We start from the raw sequence: 8686 nt of genomic DNA, 5'->3' as shown, positions 1-8686 counted from the left end.
GTCATTCTTAATCTTTTGACAACAGTTGCACCAAGTGTTTAACTTTAGGTGTGTTTTCTTCCTGTGATATAAATCTTCATTCATACTTTGGTTTTGTGTATCTACATATTTCTGTACTTTTGACTCTTCTGGAAAATCCTGATGGCTTTGTGATGTCTTTTCTAACACATGGGTCCCAAATAGTCCTTCAAGCATCCTTTTCTATTTTGCTTAATTGACCACCATCCCATCAATATCCTTCCACCCACAAAGATCTACCTGCTCTCTGGTTGCCAAGCCTCAGGGGCAGGCTTGTCCATATTGGAGGAATCCTTTCCCTCTGCTTCTTATCAATTCACTGTCAGATAGGACACCTGCCAAATGCAGCCAGAACACCTTTATATTCCCCAGAGCATTTGCTTCCCGTGTTTGGGGTGAGACAATGGCAAGCAGATCCAGCTTATACCTGTGACCAACCTTTCTTTGGCCTACTGGCACCATGGATTACAGATGTGTGAGGGCCATGGGGAGATGTGGCCAACTCCAGGGTGAGTGAGTGAAAAAAAAAATGTTATTTTATAGTTTGAGATATCCATTCCACAGGGACTATCTCCTTGCAAAGTATCACTGACATTAATTAAATCCTATCTAATAAAAGAGTAATATGCAAATTAACCATCACTCTGCTACACCCACAAGCCACGCCCACAAGCCAATCAGGAGCGAATATGCAAATAAACCCAACCAAGATGGCTACAGCCACAGAGAGCAGGAGGGAGGCTTGGGTTTCCCTGGCAATGGAGGAAGCCAAGCTTTCCGCCTGCCCTTGCCGGCCTAGGCCTCCACTCAAGGCTACAAAGTTTCAATTATAGAAGATACATAAATCCCCCCAAAAATGGCTGCTGCCACGGAGCAAGCAGAAGGCTTGGCTCCGCTCCAGGCTACAAAGTTTCAATTGTAGAAGATAAATAAACCCCAGATACCAGGGCCTCCGCTTGGGTTGCCAGGGGGCGTGGCCGGCCTGCAAACCACCACAGGCCCCTCACCCAGGCTGCCCCATGCCCCAAAGGAATCCCCACCCTGATCCGGGGCACCCTTCAAAGGGACTCAAGATCCAGATTCCAATTATGTCCTATTTTAACCTTATTGTGTCTTTATACAACCATGGGAGATGGTCTGATGGTTAATTAAATGTGTCAGCAGGACTGGACCATGAGGTGTGCAGCTATTTGGTTAAACATTGATCTGGGTGTTTCTGTGAGGGTGTTTTTGGATGAGATTCATGTTTAAATCAGTAGACTTTACAACTTAGACCTTAAAACTCTCAAAGGCAACAAAAACAAACACTTTTATTTTCTGTTTTATGTGATACAATTCCTTGTACAAAATATAGGAACAGAAATTATTGAACAAAAAGAACAAAGGAAGGAGTAAGTTATTCTTCTTCCTTCCCTTTGTAGCCATTGTGTCCCATGCAGAAAGACTGTTCTTTTTATGGCAAATATTTCATTCCCTTTTCTCTGCAGCTGGGAAACACATCTGGAAAGCTTTCTGCTCACACAGCCCCCATGAAAGATGTCAAACAGCCTAGGTCGGGGGGAGGGGGCGCGGGCGGGGGCAGCTACAGTGTAGAAAATGCCTTTCTTCGTTGGAATGAAGGGTCAATGGATATGCATTGCCTTGAAGTCAAATGTTCCTGAAGCTGTCAGGGGAGAGGTTACAACAATCACAGATGATGAGAGATCTTCCCAGGGCTATAATCTGGACCTGGAAAAAAGAAGTCAGATGTGGGACAGTGCTGGGGGATAGGGGGACAACCACGGGAATTGAGGAACAGACTTGAGTTTGATTTCTTGCTCTGCCAGTTATGAAATATGAGACCTGGGAATGTTACCATCAGATAGAGACACGGGTAAAAAAAGTACTTCTGCAGTATGATTTCTATGAGCATAAATACACATCACATCTATAAGGATGCTTGGGAGAGGCAGTCTGTACTCTGCTCAGGCCTGAGCCTGTGTGGCTGGCAGATGCCACCCTTGCGGTCACTTCCTGAGCTGGGGAGGAAGCTTTTTGTACAGCAGGCTGCCGAGCGTGCAGTGCTGTGTCAGCACTGCTGGCGCAGAGATACAGGGCCGAGTCCGTCAGCTCCAGCGAGCTCATGTTCAGCTCAGAGCGATAGTCACTGAACTGTTGTACTGAGAATCGGTCAGGGATGTTTCCTTTTGTCCTCTCCTCCCTGTTGTAATACTCAGTGAGGAACTGGAGGCCCTGGTTCTGGGCTTGTTGGTACCAGTACACGGAGCGGTGCCCAGAGATATAGGAACATCTCAGTGTCACTTGCTGTTTTCTTGCTTTGATCAGGTATTTTGGGGTCTGCGTGACTCCAGAATCCACTGGGCCTGTTGGGAAGGAGGCAGAGGGAGCTCAGGGCAAGGCACAGGACAGCCTCCCGCTACCACCATCACCAGCAGGCTGGTATTTCAGGGATGGCAAACCCATATCAGAGGCTCACACACAGTGCCCAGAGCTCACCTGCTCCCAGGAGACAAAGGGCCACACAGCAGAGAAGCCTGGGGACCATGGCAGCATCCCAAGACATCCCCTAGCTCAGGGAGGAGTCTCCTGGGGTGAGCAGTCTAGAGTTCTGCACCTCCCAGGCCCTGATAGGGGCATTTGCCTATGACATCACTGCTCTGATGTCTTCCCTGCTCTGTGTGACTCTCCATGTGGGCCGCCTCTTGGCCCTCTGTACCCCTTGGTCCTAGGGTCAGCTACCCTATTCACCATTCCCCGTCCTGCACAGCCCCTCTGCAAAGGGTGGCTGCAGGTAGCGCTGTCCCCACATGCCTACAACTTACCTTATTCCCCTTTACCTGCCCCTGCCTCACCTTAATTTCCCAGCCCTTGTGACCCCAACCCCTACGTTACCCCCTTCCCCTGGGAGGGGAAAGCTGCCTCAGGGAGACCGCCTCCTTGCTTCATACTAAGGCTCAAGCACATCTGTACTTCCTGGGCAGTGAGGAGTCTGTGTAAATTCCACAGGTCCCAGGGCTCACAAGCATTTGCCTGTTTGATTAACTCAAACTGCTTCTCCAATGCAGGCATGTAGCCCCAAAGTTCCCTTAAACTGTCTTCTCCTGGGCCACTCCTTCAACACCTCCCAGGGCAGCTTGCAGTACTGTGGGTCCACAGCGCCTCCCAGTGGCTGACTACCCACAGTCTCATGCATTCACATCTGTCCCTATTAAAAGGAGAAATTCCCTCACCCTTCACCCCTAGAGTCCCCTCCCTTCCCACTTCCCGATTCCACTGTTTTCCCAGCCTGGCTGACTTAGGGTTGATCTTCAAATCCACCCTTTGTTTTGGAGGCAAAAGTTTGTATGAAAAAACATTTCAATTAAGAAGGAAATAATTGCTGCAATCAGTATGCAAAAATGGGAGAGACAGCCAGGATAATACAGGTCATAAAGCTAAACTGTAGATCCAGCCTAGAAACACTCTGTTTCATAGTTCCTCCTATTAATCAGATCCCTATATTTCCAAAAAAGTAATTCTTACCATACTTTAGATAGCACATTTGTATAAAGAAGTTTTATATAGCTTACTTATTTAAAATATCTCGAAACAAACAGCCCTACTGTGAGTCCACAGTGCCTCCCAGTGAGCTCTAGTTAAGGTAGACCCAGTAGACCTACCTGGGCTGACATGTACTGTCATTACCTAGAATCGCCTACAGGCCCTACTCAGTGACAAGGCACCTCTAATAAATACCCACCGGAGAGAAACTTTTTCCATTTGTTGTGTCTACACACACACACACACACACACACACACACACACACGCACACATCCTTTATGTGACAAGTATACCAAGGTCCTATTACTGAGCAAAGCAATTTTTAAATCAGTTTTTCAGGCTCATTTATGAGAAATATCATTGATGATGGCAAGAGATGTCTCTAAAGGTGTGGTGGACTGTAAGCGCAAAAACATTTTTTAAGTAAACTTTTCAAATTTACTCAGTCATTAAATTTGAAACTCAGTCATAGAGAATTATTTGTGAGGCTGAGTCTCAGCTATGAGTGTATTCAGTGGTGCAAAACTAATGGGAAGAACTACTCATTTCTGTCTTAAACTTCCCCACCTGACTGACCTCCACCCCACAGCCCATGGTACCCCAGCGGCCACCTCCCAGGACACCATTTACCTTTCATTGTCAAATGTGGGCCATCTCTTGGCCTCACCAGAAAATGTTTGCCTGTTCGATTAACTCTTTAGGGCTTGCGGACTCTCTGAAGCTGAACTCAGGCCCACATTTATGTCCTCATGGAGCCAGGTCTACGGAGGGAAAATGTTTTTACAGGATCATGACACTGGACAAATACACTGTAACATACTTTTCTCTGTACCTGACAAAGCAGTGGCATCTTCAGCTTTAGATTCACTCGGGGCACTTTACATGGCTCGTCATCAGTCCCGGCTATGAGAACACATTGCTGAGATCATACACAGGGGTGTGGAAAGCCATGCCGGCCCAGAATGACCAGCATTACATCTCAGTGGGCATTGATTTCTTTCATTTATTATTCATTTCACAAGTATCAAAGAGCATTAATTATAATTTAGTTTTTCCTATGAAAGTAAAGAGAATGTAGTTGTTATGAATGGAATTTTGCCCCCCAAATCCATATGTTGAAGTCCACACCCCCAATGCCAATATACCTGGAAATAGAGCCTCCAAGGAGGTAGTTAAGGGAAATGAGGCAATAAGGTTGGGACCCTAATCTGTTAAGACTAGTGGCCTTATCAAAGAGGAAGAGACCCCAGAGAGCTCTTTCTACATATCTGTGCAAGCACAGAGGAAAGACCATGTGAACACACCAGAACCTTCCCCAGAAACCTACCCTAGCCCCTTAATCTTGGATTCCCAGCCTCTAGAACTGTGGGAAAATGAATGTCTGTTGTTGAAGCCACCCTGTCTATGGCATTTTGTTACAGCAGCCAGAACAGACTAATCAATAGTACAGTATTGTGAAAAGGCAGGGCAAGACACCAAGAGGAAGGCATGGCTGAGTCCATGCTCGAAAGAGGAGTAATATCTGTGGAGAAGGGAAGGGCCTTCTATGCTATGGGAATAGCAAGAGCAAATCCAGAGGATTTAAAGGCCACCCAGCCATCCATGTTTTAGGAAATGTTACATAGAGTTGATTAGTCACAAAGTAGGACTCATCCTGACACTGCCAAGAAGGGATGCTCTGAAGGTCACTGAATTAGGATGGTGATGTGTTAGAAAGCTATTCCAGGAAAACAGAATTTATTAATGGGGGAATTGGAGCGCTTTTGCCTGTTTATAGTCAGAGGGCATGACCTCATTTGTGTTTTAAGAGGTACTTGACTGTACCCCAAGGAGGCAAGATTGGGATAAGAAATCAAGAAGAAAGAAGTCAGAATCAACTGCAGGGTTCTCACATTATCACCTTGTGTGTTGATGGCCTCACCTGGGGCTTACCACTGGGATGCCAGTTGCCATAAGGCCTTGCTTTATATTTTTTTAGGAGGGAAGAGAAAAATGACCATGTTACAAATAACAGGGTTTTTTTTAAAAAAATAATCTTTTAGCTTTATCTCTATTTTCAACCATCTTTAGCCATATTTTCTCTTAGACTTTCTCCAAATTTCAATTTCTTTTTCATAAATTATGTAAAACAAATTCCTGTGGTTTTTATCTTCTAAACCACACATTTAACCAACAATTTTGATCCTCAAATGAACTCTTCCCCCTCCCAAAAGGGTGAGAGCTATTACATTACAGACCCTTCTTCTACTTTTATCACATAGAGTTTGCGAGTGAACATGTTGATGTAGCATCTGACCAGATCTTTTTTGTCTTCTCAGGAACATCTCAGTGTCAGTATCTGTCCTCTGGCCTTTGTCTCAGAAGAGCCCGAGACTATGCTTCCCAGGGTCCCAAGTCACTCTGCATTACCACTGTACCCCTAGGTTCCCACAGCCCTATCAGCACTGCGGTTGCTCCATGCTGGGCCAGGGAGGTTTATGCACAGAATACAGGTGACTCTGCAGGGCTGTGCTAAGCTGCTGGCACAGAGATACAGGGCAGAGTCCTTCAGCTCCAGCGAGTTCATGTTCAGCTTGGAGCTGTAGTCATCAGATTGTTGTCCTGAGAATCGATCAGGGATGTTTCCCTTTGCTCTCTCCTCCCCGTTGTAGTACTCAATGAGGAACTGGAGGCCCTGGCCCTGGGCCTGTTGATACCAAGATACAGCTAAGTGCCCAGAGATAGGGGAACATCCCAGTGTCACTGTCTGTCCTCTGGCTTTTGTCAGGTGCCTTGGAGTCTGGGTGACTTCCGAATCCACTGGGCCTGTGAGGGAAAAAGATAGAAGCTGGAAAAAGAACAGGGGAGGGACCCTGATGCTGCCTTGGATTCAGGTGCTTTCAGGTTTAGAACAGATGTCCCACCTGTGCCAAGGACATACCTGCTCCCAGGAGACAAAGGGCCACACAGCAGAAGAGCCTGGAGCCCATGGCAGGGTGGGCAGAACTGGGCAGGAGTCCCCTTGCTCAGATTTCCGGTCCCCTAAGAACTAACGTTCTGGGCACCTTCTGATTGGAAGTTAGGCAGTGATGTCACTGCTCTGATGTCATTGTCTCCGCTGGTTCCCATGAGCCTGGCCTCCTTTGCCAGGTCCCTGGTTCAGCTGATCTAGGCACCCTGCTTTGTCCTGCAAAGCCTCTTGAATGACATGTGTGGCTGGAGGGGCTGGTGGAGGTGAGCTGGGTTTAGGTAGCATGCTGGTCCCCACAGCCCCTTTGCTTTTCCGTGAGGCAATTGTTCCTCTATCTGTCCCTGCTCCCAGGGCATGCAGGCTGCCTCCTACCAGCTCTGCACCCTTCACTTTCCCTTGCAAGTTCAGAGAGCCTCCCTCATCTCTGCACAGTTGAAATTCATGACTTCCTGCTGGGACAGCACCTGCAAATTAGTGTTTATGGTATTAAGTCTTACAGAAGATAAAAACACCAAACAAGGCTGTTGCTTAACCCTCTTGGCCCCAGGCAGCTAGCTCAGATCCCTAGCTCTGCTCCAGAAACTTTTGGAGCTCAGCAGTTCCACAGTGCCCCCATGTGTTGTGTTTTGGCAGCAACCAAGATTTAGAGTTAGCCACAATACAAGAGGGCAAGAGTCCTAAGATGTGTTTAAATTAGGAATGATTTTACCATTTGCTTATTGCACTGTATTTTTCTTTTTTAATTTAAAGGTACAAAAATCCAGTTCTGGCTGATTTGGGATTTTTTTATTGTAAGAGAAAAGAAGGTGGTCATGGAGATGGATTGCAGATAGACTCCCAAAGATTTTGTTGTTAACCCTCACCTGAGTATATTTTTCCATTGATTTTTTAGAGAGAGCAGAAGGTGGGGGGCGTGGAGAAAGACAGAGAAAAACATCAGTGTGAGAGAGACACATAAATGGGTTGCCTCCCACATGTGCCCCTTCCAGGATCAGGGATCAAGCTTGCAACTAAGGTATGTGCCCTTGACCGGAATCATACCCAGGACCCCTCAGTCCGCATACTCTATCCACTGAGTTGAACTGGCTAGGGCATCCCAAGGATTTTTTGATGATTAATAATTAGCAGAAGTTGTTTTTTTTTAATATTTTTTATTGATTTCAGAGATGAAAGGAGAGGGAGAGAGGGATAGAAACATCAATGATGAGAGAGAATCATTGATTGGCTGCCTCCTGCATGCCCCCAACTGGAGACTGAGCCTGCAACCTGGGCATGTGCCCTGATCGGGAAATCAAACCGTGATCTCCTGGTTCATAGCTCAACGCTCAACCACTGAGCCATGCCAGCCAGGCAGCAGAAGTTGTTTTATCTTTGATGACCCCAACAGCTAGTTTAAGGCAGATAATTTAGACAGGCCTCTTTGCAAGGTGCCCACTAATCAGCTTAACACCTTCCCCCCAATTTAAAAAATAATTTTAGTTGTTCCCACACTGCTGGAGAATTTCTTTTCTACTCTCTCTTTTCAGAGATCCTCTCTTGCCTCTGTTCATTGATAATAATATAATGCCCATTTTCTCAGATGTGAGCACGCATGTGTATGTAATTAATTTTCTCTAAGTTTTTCTCTGATGCCCAAGTAGGAAATAAAATATTCTAACCCTCTATACTTAGTCTGCTAGGAGGTAGTGGCCAGTCTAAATAAATAAAAAAAATAAACAAAGGGACTTGGAAAAACAGAATCTGATAAGGATTCAACTGCAGAACCAGGATGCACAGAAAGACTCCCAGGAGCTGGAGTCGGTGATGGAGAGAGTGCATGGACAGGGAGTGACTATAGCTGTGCACCCCTGTTACTGAAAGTAGAGAACAAATCCAGGGTAAAGGGTCAAGTCTAGCCTGCTTAGACTCTATTAGAGGGAATTTTTAATGGTAAGTTTGTTTTTTTCGAGACAGGTACCTTTAAGCACATCTCTTTTGCCTATAAATTCAGCACTGGCCAATGGATCAGTCTTAGGCCTAGTCCTGGGTTTTGTTGACACAAGTACATTGGCAAGTGGTTCACTTTCTAAGAACATTCAAAAACCAGCTTCTTTTTTATCTCTACAATAGGGATCTTGGCATCTGCTTGACTTGCACATTCATGGCTTCTGTTTGTTGTCCAGATGAAGGAAATACTG

Source organism: Plecotus auritus, assembly GCF_963455305.1.
Source record: "Plecotus auritus genome assembly, chromosome: 4".
NCBI classification, from domain to species: domain Eukaryota; kingdom Metazoa; phylum Chordata; class Mammalia; order Chiroptera; family Vespertilionidae; genus Plecotus; species Plecotus auritus.
The sequence above is the reverse complement of the archived record's forward strand: the minus strand, read 5'-3'. Positions refer to the sequence as shown.